We start from the raw sequence: 16575 nt of genomic DNA on the forward strand, positions 1-16575 counted from the left end.
CGTTGCGGTGAAACAAAGTTCGTCTTTATTTCCTTTATCAAAAAAGAGTGGACGGGACTGAAAGCCGCACAAGCGGCTTGAAAAAGGTTCCGAATCTCTGGTACACGGCAGTGCTTTGAACAAATATAAAAGTAATTGAAGACTTAGAATGCTATAAATAATCAAATGTTGAAAATTATACAACAGTTAAAAACACTAGCTACACTTTTGCTAAAAACTTATGTTTGCAAAAAAACAGATTGCTTAACACAACAGAAACAAATAATAAAAGTAGAGCGAAAATTCAATCCTGCGTGCTGTGTCTTTCTGTGGAGTTCTTGCCCATACAGTAACGATTAATATCTTTATTTGATGCGACAAAGTATCGAAGTCATCATTGTAAAGCGGATGCAGAATGGAGGACTACACAACGCGCTTGTAAAAAACAAAAGAAGAAAAAGGAAAAGAAAATGTACATATACGCGCAGACGCAAAGCTTTGCTTACCATCACTTTCTTGAAAGAGCTCCGATTTTTGGCATGTATATGAACGCAACAAAAATTTTCGTTCGCGAAAGGAGTGCTGTGTTTTTTTTGTTACAAGTGCAGAACTTATGTGGAGTGTCTAAAGTAGTGAGGCTGGATTTCATCTCGTACGAAATGCATACATCTGAAGACATATGGGTTCCACAGGTGAATTGTTCTCATTACAGGCTAACAGGCAGATTAATAGACTACTTATGCTCCAGCAAATTCCTTAATATTTTCGCGGATTCATAAGTATACTGAGCACGATGTACACATGTACATCGGTGCAGCTTAACAATGAATAGAAATTTTCTCTTGCCCTAAAGGGGCCCTGCAACACTTTTTGAGCAAGGTCAGAAAGCTCTGCCGTTCGGTAGTCGAGGCTTCCGACAACGCGCGAGCTAAATATTGTAGCGCAGCAGGTGGCATGAAATTTACCATAAGTGATCAAAATTAGCTAAAAATTGCTTTTTCTTAACTCGAAAAATCAAGGAATGTGCCTAAAAATTACATGTAGCAAGCTCATCTATCAACCATTGGCTGATTTGAACATGGCGCGCTCGCTCATTACACAGACCACTGCGAGAGGTTGCTACTTGTCGACGTGTGCGCGTGCGATCGCATTCAAAAATCCCGTATTCATACAAAAAAAAGGATAAGGTGCTCAAGGTCACGAGGCAAGCGTGACGTTTTTTCTGTGGCCCTGCCATCCCTCCCTGCTTACCTTCTAGCGCTTTAATCCGTACGAGAGAAGGGACAATGCGATTGTAGCGTGCGACAAATCTTTGTAACTTAACTCGCATTGGATGGGCTCTTAATATTTTTGCAGCGTTGAATTTGTCAGGCAATAAGGTCTTCCAGTAAATTCATTCCACGGTTACTTAAAGAAGTGTAAAGGCTCCATTAGCATGAATGAAGCAATAAAAATAGCACGCGATGAAAAAGGTGCAATGAAAAGAGGTGTGACAAATAGATTGATAACACCACAAAGAGAATGGCGCTGCATTTGTTCTTCTGTAGCCTACTGGAATGTTAATATAAGACGTTGTGGCTGTTAGCGAGAACATATCACCTTAAAGTTTCATTTACAATGGCAATCGTTTCAAGCCTCCGTATTGCTGTAGTTTTGATCTTACTTGCCTTTGTTCTGTCCATGATGCCGGAAATGGCGCTTTGTGAAGATGAGGAGCCTGCACGTCTGCGTTTACCTAAGTTACGATTTAAGCGGCCTAAACTTCCCAAGTTCAACACACTAAGGAGGATGCCAAAACCAAATATAGCTTCAATATTAGCTTCTCTATCAGGTACGGCATAACCATTTTTCGTCCTTCAAGTGCTATCTAGAAACAACGATCGTGCATGCCTTTGTAGCCAACTGAAAATCCACGTTGTCCTTTTTGATGAAAGAAAATGCATGAGCGAATGAATATGCGCACTGTCGTGGCTTGCTACAGCACCATCTACCGACAGATAAAGAAAGCACGTCCGCTTGTGGTGGCATCACCCGTAGTGAGACCAGAGTGGGAGCACAATCTAAGAGCGCTAGCCAAAGGGTCATGGCTCGTATTTTTGTAAGCTCACAAATGCCGCCAAAAGTGCACTTGCTTTCTTTAGCTCTCGGTTAATGGTACTGCAGGTGTGCGCCGCAGAGCGAAAGCTACGTGCTTGCATGTTGCCTTTTATTACAAAAATGACAGTGTACAACGGAATCTAAACGTGCACAAATGTGAACATTGACTTATGACTGTAGATGGCTAACTTCGGCTTAGTTTCAAAGCCCTTTTGATGTGCCACTTCGCAGCCACATTGGGCTGGTTAATAGTTAGATTTTCTAAAAAATATGAAGAATGTAAGCTTTCAATTCGTTAGAAAGCTTTCATATCCTTATTAGTACAAAATGCAATGGGATTTACTGGTAAATTTTACAAGCGCGTGACGTCCTTTGTGGTCGTTTTCTATGAATTCGTTCACTACGTTGTGGCAAAAAGTACACCGAATTCATTTAGGTTTTAAATGCATCGCATAAAAATATGCCGCTTAGGTAAGCAAAGGAAAGGTGATATGACAGAAAAACGTATGCAGTCAACCTAGCATTTCTGTATTTTTCAAAGGTGCCGGGAAGGTTGTAAACGGATGAGATGCCGCAATGCCACGCGGACCCAAAGAATGTCAACTTCGACGGTAGCATGGATGTTTTTTTTTTCACGTTGACGTTTCAGATTCTTCGAATAGGATGGCTAGGATGATAGCAATCTTTATTTGTAAGAAAAAAATGGCAGGTTTTGTGTACTCTTGAAATCGATGTGATGCGACGCATGCGGAAGGAAGGTGACTCTGTTGTATTTTATTAGGAGAAGCTTTACTAAATGACGCTATATATATGCACCAATGTACGTACGGTCTTATGTTAAACAGTCGCATGGTTATACTGTTGCGTAACGATTCCAACAGCAATATGGGTATTAGCAACACCACTAGGGGTAAGCTGATATGTCACGCTTCTGCTGGTGAGAATGGTGGCCATGGACACTGCTAGATAGTTGAGCTTCAGAAAATGGTGCTTCGCTACAATTATCGTTTACCCGACGTGATGGCTCTATGGTAGGAGAACGTATGTTCCGTTGATAGCCACCGAATATTCTGGTGTCCCTAAAAAGCAGCTCCGAGACTAGCGTAGGTCTGTGGGAGAATACTTGAATGCCAAGCAGAGTGCTGGGATTAGAGTCCTGCTGGGACCTGGATATTTATGCTATGCATTCTGGGGGCCAACGCTGCCGACGTCAGATATAAGCTGCGAAGCTCCGCAGGGCTGTCCTATATAGAAGGCATCCGCCACTCCTCACAGAACCCCGACAGAAACTGAAGAAAAAAAACAAAAACATGTGTAAACAAGAAACTTTAGGTGCAATTAACTACACGACAGCACAATACATGAACACCCGCGCATTCCGTCTTTCCGTCCGACCGTCTGTCCGCGCGTTAATTCATCATCCGTTTGTCCGTCCGTGCATCTGTCCTCATAATCATAATCAACGGCTACTCCAACGTATACATAATGGAAGTAAGGAGCTACAGCTTTGCCCACTTGTCATCACTCACTTTGGGAAGATCCACAGATTTTTTAAATTTCCTCGGCTTTGAATTATCGATGCCTGTTCGCGCTATTCTATGGTTGGTATGAAGTGTTCGATAATAATTTGACGTGACGGCTGTATCGTGGGAGTGCTTAGGTAATGTTTGCCAAATTCGATAGCCATCACTGTATCCCCAATGAATGCTTCAAGAACAATAAGGTTAATTCGAAACGCAGTTGTGAGATCTGGCGTGGCTATGTGGTAGAATACTTAGTTGCCACGCAGAATGTTGGGGCTCAGCTCTTGCTGGGACCCTGACATTTTTTTAAAGATGATAGTCTTTCTTGAGGACCTTCCACGCCAAAAATTTGGTCTGTCTGTCTTTCTGTCTGTGGAATCGCCTGTTTGTACGCGGTAACAACCACTCTAAATGCCCTGAACGATACCTCAAATGGTCTACTCGATCCGCAGCGCCCGCCAATATTGCTCGAGTTTCACTGTTCATAGTCACGCGAGTGTCAATTAAAAACAATTATTGCGCATATTTTAGGCACCATAACTAAACGTTAATGTTTTTTATGTGTGCCTTTATACTGGAGAAGCCACACACAAGTAATTCCAAAACCCGTAGCTTTTATCACGCTGTGCTGACAGTGCAACGCGATGCTCAAAAAGGCAAGTGTTTCCAACGCTTTGCTATGACAACACATTGGTGGCACCTGCCCGTCACTTTGCGTTCTACTCCTTATCACCTCCAAAACAGGCGCGCATTTTTCTCCACAAGCGCTCACGCCTTCCATCGTTTTTGAAAATAACTGCCAGATGGCGCTCATGTCTCAGGTGCCTCGATGCGCTCGTTTGCCTTTGCTGCATGGATTGAGACTCTCTAACGCAGCGCTTCAAGAATACAATTCCGCAATTTTCTCCTGCAGATTATATAATAAACGTTTCGTTCACTCTCTCCACACGCAAGATTATCGTCTTTCGAGTTTTGCAGTGAAACATGCAGATACGGGCCATTTTTTTTTTGCATTCGTCGAGTCAACGCAACGAAAGTCAAATTTTTCTCAACACTCACACGTTAAAATTACTTCCGTTTGATTTCGCCATTCCTTGGTAGAAAGGAAGTGTTAATCACCTGTGTCGCATACGGGCATACCAGTGGTACATACCTACCAATGGGTATGTGCCACTTTCTTGCGGTAAGTCTTTGACGACGCACGCGACGCGATTGTGACATTATTCATGTCTCTACCAGCGAGTCATATTCGCCAAATCATCTTACCCTCCCATACTAGCTTTGCTTTACCCCAGTTTAGGGCCCGGGTAACCAAAGAGAACCAAGACGTACGTGCTTAGATAGATAGATAGATAGATAGATAGATAGATAGATAGATAGATAGATAGATAGATAGATAGATAGATAGATAGATAGATAGATAGATAGATAGATAGATAGATAGATAGATAGATAGATAGATAGATAGTACCTTAGCCCCTAGAACACCACGGCGGGGCTAATTTGGTCATTCTTCAGTAGCGATTGGTTAAGCGATCAAAGTATAAAGATTTTTGCTACACGTGGAGGCTTTGCTGCTTCCGTCGTTGGTACAGATTGCTCCTGACAAAAGCTTGCTCACCATTCTCAAATGAGATTGATGATATATATGTAGGGTTTAACGTCCCGAATATATCATATGATTATGGGAGACGCCGGAGTGGAGAGCTCCGGAAATTTCAACCACCTTGGGTTCTTTAACGTGCACCCAAATCTGAGCGAACGGGCCTACAGCATTTTCACCTCCATCAAAATGCAGCCACCGCAGCCGGCATTCGATCTCGCGACCTGCAGGTCAACAGCCGAGTACCTTAGCCACATGACCACTGTGGCGGGGCTTCTCAAGTGAGAGTCTAGAACACATGTGGGCTCCGCGAAGTCAATTTTGGGCGTCTGGAAAACGCACCTTCAATAAAAAGTGGTAAAAAAATTGAACCATTTCCCCGAAGGGAACCCTGCAAGCGTTTCGCACGGGTGGCGCCACGAGTTTGAAGGTGCTAAGGCGGGTGCTGTGGTGAGCGCGGGAAGATTCGCTTGAAGCGATGGCTGGCGTGTGTGTTGTAGGTGACACGTATAGACATGTTTCAACGCGTACACTAGGCGCGCGTCCGGTTTACTGCGCGTGAACCGACGAGTCGACGGTGTAGCGAGGTGTTGTGGGCGAACGGACGGGGTGGCAGCCGCGGGTGCTGCGGCAAGCGTGGCATGCGAGGGAGATGGTGACATGAAGTGCACTGCAAGGAGAGTGTGACTTGAACGCACTGCAGCGGCGTGACCTACTTGGCACCGCGCCATCACCTACGGCGCGCGGTGCATTCATACTGAGTGACAGCGTTACACATACTAGTGAAAAAGCAGCGCATCGCGTAAAAAGTTCACGTCTTTCTGTATGCACATTTTCTCTCAACACCGCACCCGCTTTTGAATTCAGGAATGTTTGGCTACATACTAATAATTGACTCAGGAGGAGCTCATGATAGTTCCCTGTTTTTGGTGCACATATGCACCATAGCCTGCTATCTCAAAGCTTGAGCCAACATAGCTAAAAACGGCTTGGATGTGGCTGCAGATAGAGCTACCTTTGATAAGCAGTTCAGACCGATTTCGAGTTAGTTTCACAATTCTTTGCCAGAGAAAACGAAAAGTGTCTACCTCGTGATGCATGGTTTGGTAATATATGTGCCCGCTCACATTTTCTTTTTTTGTGCAAGGAGTCTCATCATTTATACCCGTTTACATGGGGTTGCCGAAACATCCATGTCAAAGAACTACTCTACCACACATTGATATACAGGTGCATGGAGGAGAACTTTGGGTTATATTGAAACAGAAGCATCGTGAACAGTTCATAGAAAGACCCCTTAAGGCAGTATGCAAGCAGGCCTCAGACATGGCCAAGCACCGGACCTAGACCACATGAGCCATAGATCTTATCCACATGAAATGTTAGGTTTGTATTGGAAATAAATTGTGCTACTACTATCGATACTGCAAATTGCGCTACCTCAGGGCAGGCTGATTAGAAAACTAGGTGCCTTGTGGCGATGGCAGTGGCGACTTCTACAGGCCCACGTGGTCAAATGTCGGCGCCCTCAAGCTCTTCTGTGGCTCAAGGCTCATGGTCCATCACCAGCGACAGCTCAAGAGATGCTCCTGCTCTCGTGCCCATGGACGAAGAACCAACTGCTGGCCCGTCTGGCTACAGCTGAACATTTGTAAGCTCCACAAGGAAACGAGGCTTTTGGTGCAGCTCCAGTGAAGACACGGACATCTACTCAGTCGATGACGACGACTCATCAGATGGCAGCATCGTGTCTGTGATGAGCCGCAAGGCCAAAAGAGGCTCATCAAGACGTCATCACCAGCAAGCACGTCGACCGTGAAGGCAAGGGGTGAACGCTGGCCGCATACCATTCTCTTTATGCTCGTGGATCGTTCCGTCAGCCTTCGCAAATTGAACAGGCAAGCTATTTCCACTGTTCTTGAGGGAACAGCACAGGATGAAATCAAAGAGGTCCGGCTAAACACACGTAAGAACGTTTTAGCTGTTGACACAACACATGCAGACACGCTGGAGAAGCTTCGAATGATGACAGAGTTTGGAGATCTCAAAGTACGAGCGGTCGTACCGATTAGTGGGACCTGCACTGCAGGTGTCATTTACGACATTGACTTGGCAATCCCAAACACGGATATACCCTTTCTGATAAAACCGGCGTACGAAGGAGTGATCATTAAGCATATAAGCCGCCTCGGGAACAGCCGCTGCGTTAAGGTAGTCTTTAAGGGCGATTCAATCCTTACGCACGTCAAGGTGGGACATTTCCGGCATGTGGTACGGCATTTTGTCCTAAACTCACTTCAGTGCCACAAGTGTTTCAAGATCGGCCATGTCAAGGGTGTCTGTGCGAACTCTACCTTTATGCCCCCGGTGCGCGGAGGCGCACACGGTAGACACCTGTTGTGCAACAACTTATAGGTGTGGCAATTGTCGAGGTACGCATGAAGCCACGTCTAAGAAATGCCCAAGACTCAAGAAATAAATGGGTATCCTGAAAGAAATGGTCAAGGATAACTCCACCCATAGAGAAGCTTCACAAAAAATCCGGCGTCGACGTCGCCACTGACGGGAGCGCTCCAGTCATGGTGATATTCATGCACCACTTCGGTCTACATCACCATCAACATCCAGTAGAAAGCCAGAGAGTACAAAAATACCTCCACCGGCGAAGCCTCTCTCCCCTGAAGACTGGCCGGTGCTTGCGAACGCACGGCCTTCCGAGCAGCCTTCCCGCTCTCTGCTGCCAGTGAAAGCCAATGCTGCTGATGACGAGGCTCCAACAGCAGATCGTCAAATTATTCCTATGCTGCGATCCATTGTGAGTGTCATCAGAAGTCTTCTGACAAGCATCAATACGCCAACTGCTAGGAGCGTCCTACAGGTGCTGGACGCGTTGAGTCCGGTCCTTCTAAGCCTCCAGTAAAGCCATGGCCGACAATCACAAGTCGTCCCGACAGGAGGTCAGAGAAGCGTCGATTTTTCAGTGAAACGCAAGCGGTCTGAGATCTCGCATATCTGATTTTCGCCAGTTCGTCCATCTGTACCGATTTCCTATCATGATTATATGTGAACCAAAATTATCGCACCTAATCAGATTATCCGGCTACGAGTCATTTTTCTCCTCAAGACATCGAAAGTAGCGAGGTTGTTGTATTTATTCGCCGGGAGCTTACTTACGTCGTCCAGCCAGTGCAACCTCACGACGGCAATCAGTATGTGTGCTTGTCTGTTAAAAAAGGAAAGGTGACATTCGCACTTCTAGGTGTGTATATATCCCCATCAAGTCAATTTGACGCCAACAAACTAGACGGCATATTAAGGGCACATCCGAGTCCGTGGGTTATCACCGGGGATTTCAATGCACATAATCCCATCTGGGGAAGCTCAAGGCTTAATTCAACAGGACTAACGTCTAGCATCATGTGTTTCCAGCCATGGTCTCGTCCTTCTGAATGACGCCAGTCCTACGTTTTTGCGAGGCACTACATATAGCAGCTGCCTTGATTTGTCCATTGTTTCACGCCAATTTGCTACACGGGTAAAGTGTTTTTTGGACATTGAAACACATGGAAGCGACCACATCCCCACTTACCTGAAGATTAAAGGTATTTCGAACACGTACTCCTCTACCACAACACAAAGAATAGATAGGAGTGTGTTCAAAACTCAACTTGAGGATGCTTGTGAAGAAAGCCTGTCCAATGGTCTTCAGCAGGCTATTAAGGAAACTGCACATGCGGCTATGCGCACAATAATATGCTGTTCGAAGTACTCTGAATTTGACCTCAAGCTGGAGCGACCTCGTGCGATCCGCCGTCGTGCCGAAAGACGATACCGACGCACCAATTCCACAGACGATCTACAAACAGCCCGGCGCATCAAAAAGGAGATACAACGGCGCCTTGACAAATTAGACACCCAACGATGGAGGAAATTTTGTGCGTCGCTAGATCCTCATAAACCACTGTCTCAGATATGGAGAATTGTGCGAGGCCTGCGTTCTGTTCCAGAACAGCGTTTTCCCTTTTTCATCGCCGGCACGAATTGGAGGTAGCAGAAGATTTTTGCGCTATGACCGTAGGCCTGACAGCGTACACAAGCCTACACACAATGAATCATATTCCTCACTTACGGGACCCGCGCATGGATCAACCGTTTACATTACAGGAGCTCGATACGGCGCTCGTCTTATGTAATAAGTCTTCGTCAACTGGCCCGGATGACATCTCATACAAGATGCTGTGCAACCTTGGTAAACGGGCACGAGAAACACTCTTTAACATCTTCAACGATTCCTGGCTAGCTGGCGTCGTTCCGCAAGATTGGAAGATTAGCCGCTTGGTACCAATTCTTAAGCCTGGCAAATCTCCCCTGGACATTGCCTCTTACCGACTGATCGCACTCTCAAGTTGCGTAGGAAAGGTAATGGAGAGAATGATCTTGGCCAGGCTTGAATGGTACCTGGAATACTATGAGATATATCCGAACGCCATGGCTGGTTTTCGCCGTCACCAATGTTCGATCGACAATGTTATAGATCTCGTCACGTATGTCCAGCAACTAAAGGCATCCAAACGACTATCTGCTGCCATGTTCCTTGACGTAAAAGGACCATACGACAACGTTCTACATGGCGCCATTCACGAAGCCATTGAGTCAGTGGGCCTAGGCGTGCAACTGAATTGTTGGACACGCAGTTATTTACAAGGGCGGACCTTATTTGTGAACACTGCAGATGGTCCAACCTCCCAACACCCGACGCATCGTGGAGTCCCTCAAGGTAGCGTCTTGAGTCCAACCCTCTTCAACCTTGTTCTCATTGGTCTTGTAGAACGACTACCAAGTGTGGTCAAGTTATTCATGTACGCTGACGACATCTGCGTCTGGGCATCTGGCGTGACAAGACCTCAGGTACGCGCAAGACTTCAGAAAGCTGTGTGGTTGGTATCAGTGTACCTCAAGGACCAAGGTCTGAAAATCTCGCCAGCGAAATGCCCATTGATTGCTTTTAGTCGAAAGCCAATGAGACCATACGCTATATCAATCGATGGCCAAGTCATACCATATGTCAGGACGCACAGATTTCTAGGCGTATTCATTGATAGAGACCTCTGCTGGGGCCACATGTGGCCCACTTGAAGAAGAGGCTGACAAAAATTGCTAACTTATTAGAGTATCTCGGAGGAAAAACCTGGGGGACTTCAGTACATGCACTGATGCAATTGTAAAAGACGCTTTTTCTTGGCTATTTGCGCTACAGTTTGCCTGTGTTAACTAACCCCTGTAGAACCAACATTCGGACTCTCGAAAGCATCTAGGCTACGGCTCTGCGAGTTTTTCTGGGGCTACCGCGATGTTCATCAACAGCTGAGACAATCGAGATCGCTAATGACTACCCGCTAAAGACGCATATCAGGATGGAAGTGCTCAGAGCACAAGGGAGGCATCTTGCTCGTGCCCCTGCCCATCATCTAGCTTCACTGCCAGAAGCCCGAACTCGTGCCTCATTTTGCCAGACGGTCTTCTCATATCGCATACGCATTCCTACGGGATATACAACTCCATCGAGGATTTCAACTTCCCCTTGGAGTATGACCTATGCACATGTTGAACTCACGGTTCCAGGCATAGGGTCAAAAGCCCCGCTCTCGTCTCCAGCGCTAAAGCAGCTTTCTCTTCTCTTGTTATATGAGAAATACAGTGAGCATAGTCATCTATATACTGACGCTTCAACTAAAGTGGATGGGTTTGCAGGGTCGGTGATCTTTCGTGCAACATCGACAACGGTGAAGTTTCGTTTGTCCCACCAGACATCATCGACAGCGGCGGAACTTGCTGCTCTACGTAGCGCAATTCAAGTCATTAAACACCAAGAAGCCAAGAAATGGAGCGTGTTCACGGACTCTAAGACAGCACTACAGTGTTTGATATTCGCCTTACGCCGGGGACCTCATGAACAACTAGTGCTGGAAATTAGAGAGCTGCTTCACTACCCCTTCGACGAAGGACACAGAATTACGTTTCAGTGGCTTCCACGTCACTGCGGCATATTGGGCAACGAACATGCCGATGCAGCTGCCCGATCAGCACACGAAGATGGTGAAGAAGAATCTATACCATTTTCAAGGACTGATGCTGCAATGACCATCCGAAAAATCGCTAATGCAGAATTAAAATCCCTGTGGAACGCCGATTGCTTACGACACAAGCGACTGCATATACTGGACACGTCTCGTCGACTCCGGCCTTCGTCTGGACTCTCTCGACTCGAGACAACGCTGCTTTGCCGACTATGGCTTGGTGTCGCCTTCACCAAAGCTTTCGCCTTCCGAATCGGCATGGAAGATTGTGCTGCTTGCGGTCATTGCGGCAGCGATGAAACTATAGAGCACGTTCTCTGTCACTGCCCTCGTTACAGCGTGCAAAGACGGCAACTAGCTGCTGCGTTAGCTCGCCTTGACGACAGACCTTTGTCTGAACAATCAGTGCTGGAAAGACGACATGATTCGTGTGCTCACAGAAAATCAGTGAAAGCCTTACTGAACTTTTTGCGTGGCAGCGGCCTATTGTATAGACTGTAGCACCGCTGCTCCGCCCCTTTTTTTTGCGTGCGTGTATTTCCCTCTTCGCTTTCTTTCCAAACTTTCTTCCCCATTCCCCCTTCCCCTAGTGCAGGGTAGCAAACCGGATGCTTCATTTTCTGGTTAACCTCCCTGTCTTTCCCTCTTTTTTTTATCTCTAGGTGCTATAGTTTGAACTTTCATAACATCAGCCTATTAAAAAGTGATATATACACATATATATATATATATACATATATACATATATATATATATATATATATATATATATATATATATATATATATATATATATATATATATATATAAGGGAAATAAGTGTATACCTAAGGGCTCGTTTTTCCGTGTTTTAACACAATATTATTGAGATCTAACAGACAGTAATGCCAAGAAATGTACAGGGGAAGTTATTAGAACCAATGGAATGTAAATAAGAAGAAAGAAGAAAGAAAAGTGGCTGAAATAAGCAGCCGTGAGCACGAATCGAACCTACGACCTTCGAATAACGCATAGCATCGAATGCGTTATATATATATATATATATATATATATATATATATATATATATATATATATATATATATATATATATATATATATATATATATACATATATAGTCAGGAAGATTTTCCGTGAGCGGTCACAACGTGGTTTATTTCGACGTTTCGGCCTAGAGTCTGGCCTTCACCAGGCAGGATTGAGGGTACAGTTTGTTCGTGCTCAGCTTTATACAATCCTAAATCAGAGGGGGAAAGACAGAAAGAGGAAAAGAAGAAAAGAAAAAGAAAAAAGAAAAAAAAAGGAGAATATAACGTGGACTCCCCCGGGCGCCCTCTTTCCCTCTTCCTTCCCTTTGGGCTCCATCTCTCTCCCTTTTCTCCTTTTCACCTTTAGAATGTCTGCGGTGTGTGTGTCCTTCCTTTCGCTAACGCATTGTTCCCAACCAGACGACGCCTCCTGGCTCTGGCAGTTGGGTGTGGGGGAAAAAGAGCTTTTTTAAGAAGTTTAAGCCTTTAAATACTCAGCGCCCAGTCGACATCTTGTCGCAGAGGCTGGCAAGTGGGTGCAATGACAATTCTTGCCCGCTTCTGGATTACGCGTGCAGTAGGAGCCTCGCGACTGTGCACAGGTTTGCTGTTGGGCTTGTCATGTTTGGCACAATTGATTGAATAGTGAGGTAAAGTAAATTTGGAAAGCACGTTGCGACCGCTCACGGAGGATCTCATTTCACTAATTGCAACGCTACGGCCACTCAATCCACTCAACCACTATGCCTGCATATATATATATATATATATATATATATATATATATATATATATATATATATATATATATATATATATATATATATATATATATATATATATATATATGTATATATATATGTGTGTGTGTGTGTGTGTGTGTGCGTGTGTGTGTGTATGTGTGTGTGTGTATTTATATATAGGATAATATTATATAAAATATATAAGGGTAGCCTTACCATTTAAAAAAAGACTTTAGGTGGTCCTAATCCCGTATCCAATTTCAGGGATTTTCAACAGCCTATGTAGTTTACATGTGCGAAACGAATTCATAACTGTAAGAGATCACTGAAGAATACAAAAAGATCCACATGAATTAACGCTGTATATTTGTGTGCGAGCTCTCTTAAAATTGCGGTAAATGCTCATGAAACGATGTCTTTCACAGATATAGCGATGAGCTCTGCGAAGATAGCCATGGCTACTAGTGGTATGAGACCACCTATGATGTCACCTGCTTACATGTACTAATGAGAAGGCTTTGGCTTGACCACTGAGCCATGTGAAAAATATGCTCATTTCTTCAATAAACTCAGAGAAGTAAATTGAAAAATTGAAATTCCTCATTTTTCTTGCCTAGGAAGAATCATTGTTGCAGCAATAATAAATGTATTGCTTTTACCGCTCTCTGATTCGCCAACCTGTTTTCTCCGTTATGAGATTCTGCAGAGTAATCTAGGTATTTGCGTGGGCATACGTGCGTTTATGGTAAAGCGCGATTTTACACGTGTTTACAGCAGAGCGAGACAACACAAATTTTGGTCTGCCGGCTCTTAGTGGAGTGTCTTTTGTCTTGTCATTGTTCTATTTAGATTGCAACAATACCAAGAGCCCGCCGTGGGTATGTGGTAGAGTTTCTGACCTTCTTGTTGTGCCCACAGCTTTTTGTCAGCCAAATCTCGCTCACACTAGAGGCGCACGCATCGATACCAACTGAACTTGCAAAATGAAATCGAAACAGAGCCCCGACTGTTTCTTATTCTGGCCTTCCCCTCTCCTCAGCCATTGCCTATCTCGGGCTACGCAAGGCAGCCCCCTCCCCCCCCTCGCTCACTGGATTTCGTGCCGACCGGTTGTTCCACCGCGATCTCCGACGATAGCACCGCACTGGCTAATTGGCTCGCCCTACGCCATCTCCTGACGCCGACAAGAGCTGTTGCTGAGTGGTGCCCCGTCCTCGCACTTCTGCGACCGTGTCCATATTTCCTTTCTCCTTACTTCTGTATGTGGCTGTCCCTGTGCTTCTCTCTCCTTCTGCTCCTCTCTCTATATTTATACCTTCAATTCCTCTCTGCCCCTTTTAAGCCCTCCTTACCCCATCTCCTGCGCAGAACTGTGGAGGTGCCCTCTATTGAGGGAGAGGCAGTAACCGAACTGCGCTTATTTCTTCCTTTTCCTTTTTCAAAAGTCACCAGTAAGACAGCCCCCGCCATCACCCATGGCGTCAGCGGTGAGAACAGATGAAGGTGAAGTGAAGAAAATACATCCATGGGGCGCACAATATGACATTTCGAGGGTATCGTGTGGAGCCTCCTCATCTGCCACCAAGTACTCCCCATTCGTCGTTCAAAGCAATGACTTCTGCAAATTTTCTCCTTGCCACGGATCTGCTGAAAGGCTGCCGACAAATCTACACACACGTTTTGCTGGTGTTCTCGGTCTGCCAGCACTTCACGCTAAGACAACATGCTGTCTTCAGAGGCGCCAGCGTCGTTGTCGAAGTAGTGTAACCAGATGGTCTGGTGACATCGACGGCAGACGTCTCATCGGCCGACTCTCTGCGTCGGCCTCGTTTCTGCATCGGTGTCGCGTTGGTCTAGTGTAAGTGGGCTTTGAGAGCCCTCCAACAAATGACTTTACGTCAACACAACATGCTGTCTTCGGAGGCGCCAGCGTCATTGTCGAACTAGTTTGACCACATGGTCCGGCGACATCGGTGGCAGACGACTCATCGGCCGACCATCTGCGTCAGCCTCGTTTTTGCGGCAGTGTCGCGTTAGTCTAGTGCAAGTGCGCCTCGAGAGTGCAACAACTATGATTTGCATTTTACAGGGGTGTGCTAATTTCGGTAATTTTTGCGTGAAGAAATAAATGACGTTCTATTCAATTCACTGCTCCATTAGAACAGTGAACAGACAAAATACTTAATATTTCTCAAATGCTTTTTTGATTACCAGCAAGAATGAAATAACGCTCGAAAAAAACGAGACGTTAGAACAATGACAAATCACTTTTTCATTTTTTTCCCAGGAGAACACAGATATGCATACCAATTATAGGTATGACCAGAAGTTGTTCTCATCACAAATGTATTTTCGGTGGTGACATAGTGTCAATGATCCACTCTCTTCACCATGACCTTTGCGTTGAGGCTATTTGACGAAAGCTGCCTAATAGTGGTGTATCAGCTTTATCCGAAAGCCTTTGACAAAGCGGAGCCTTGAATACGGCATGCAGTGATGACTGTGTAGCATGCTGCAGTTACGAAATACTTTGAACGCCGTAATGTCATCCGCATACTAGCTCGTCAACGTTGCAATATTTCTAGTGATCCTAAAATGAATGGTAATGTGCATTGTTGAAAGAGCGAATATTTTTTTAAAAATGTGGAGTTTTGGGATGTTTTCGTAATTGGTACTGAGACTGCTCGAAAAGTTGTTACATTGCTATTCGACTTTTTTTAGGAGAATTCGATGTTTATTTTTGGTTGAAAACATTTCATCACCCTTAGATTTGTCTTTGATTAGGTTCGGAAATTCGCCATGTCCGCACGCTCAGCCTTTCATGCTGTAAATGTTAAAGCAAGAGTGAAGCCATCCTAAATGAATCCTGCAATTCCTGCTATGCATTCCATGATTTCTGCTTTACATTCAAGGCGCCGGCTACCAGCTGAATAAATGTGTTTTATATTGAGTGAATAAGCAACAATATCAAACCCCGTGCATATAGGCACTGGATCTTGACTCCCGGGCTAGTGCTGGAGAGAGATTTATCTGTCGCGTTTGTGGACAACAAAAATTCGGTGGGTAAGCGCTAACTAAAAGTGGTTTGTAGGTCTCGGTGTCCATTCGGAGTATTCTGTCACTGATTGCCCGTTAACAAGGGTTGGCATCTTTCAGTAAAAAAAAAAAAAAACACCGGTCTTTCACTGCGCGCTTTGCGCCTCGCCTGGTTTTTTTTTTCCTGCGCAACGCCGCGATGAGTGCCCGCGTCAACGCCGCCGTCTATGTATACGTTAGCGGTCACTGCTTTGCACCTACACATGGCTCCCTTTAGTGGGAGATGGTGCATTTTTTTTGTTTGGATCTGACCGGCAGTTATTTCAGTTGGTCAGGGCTTTCGGCTACAGAGAAAGAGCGTACTATTTTGCAATCTAGGACGACCTGAGGGAGCACCTTGTAATCGTGACTCCACTGGTTTTCTCCACTGTTATTGGATTCTTGTGTTTGGGGAAGCGTCATCGTGAGGTGCACGAGAGGCAGATTTC

General features: G+C 45.2%; 1 long non-coding RNA gene across 1 annotated transcript; it reads left to right on the forward strand.

Annotated features, from left to right (window-relative positions):
• Positions 1 to 1558: 1558 nt before the first annotated feature.
• LOC142766860 (uncharacterized) lies at positions 1559 to 13713 on the forward strand. Its single transcript, XR_012884625.1, has 2 exons — positions 1559 to 1810; positions 13477 to 13713. It is a non-coding gene; the product is annotated as an uncharacterized LOC142766860 (long non-coding RNA).
• The last annotated feature ends 2862 nt before the right edge of the window (positions 13714 to 16575 follow it).

The sequence above is a fragment of the Rhipicephalus microplus genome, chromosome 7 (genome assembly GCF_043290135.1).
Source record: "Rhipicephalus microplus isolate Deutch F79 chromosome 7, USDA_Rmic, whole genome shotgun sequence".
Classification (NCBI taxonomy): domain Eukaryota; kingdom Metazoa; phylum Arthropoda; class Arachnida; order Ixodida; family Ixodidae; genus Rhipicephalus; species Rhipicephalus microplus.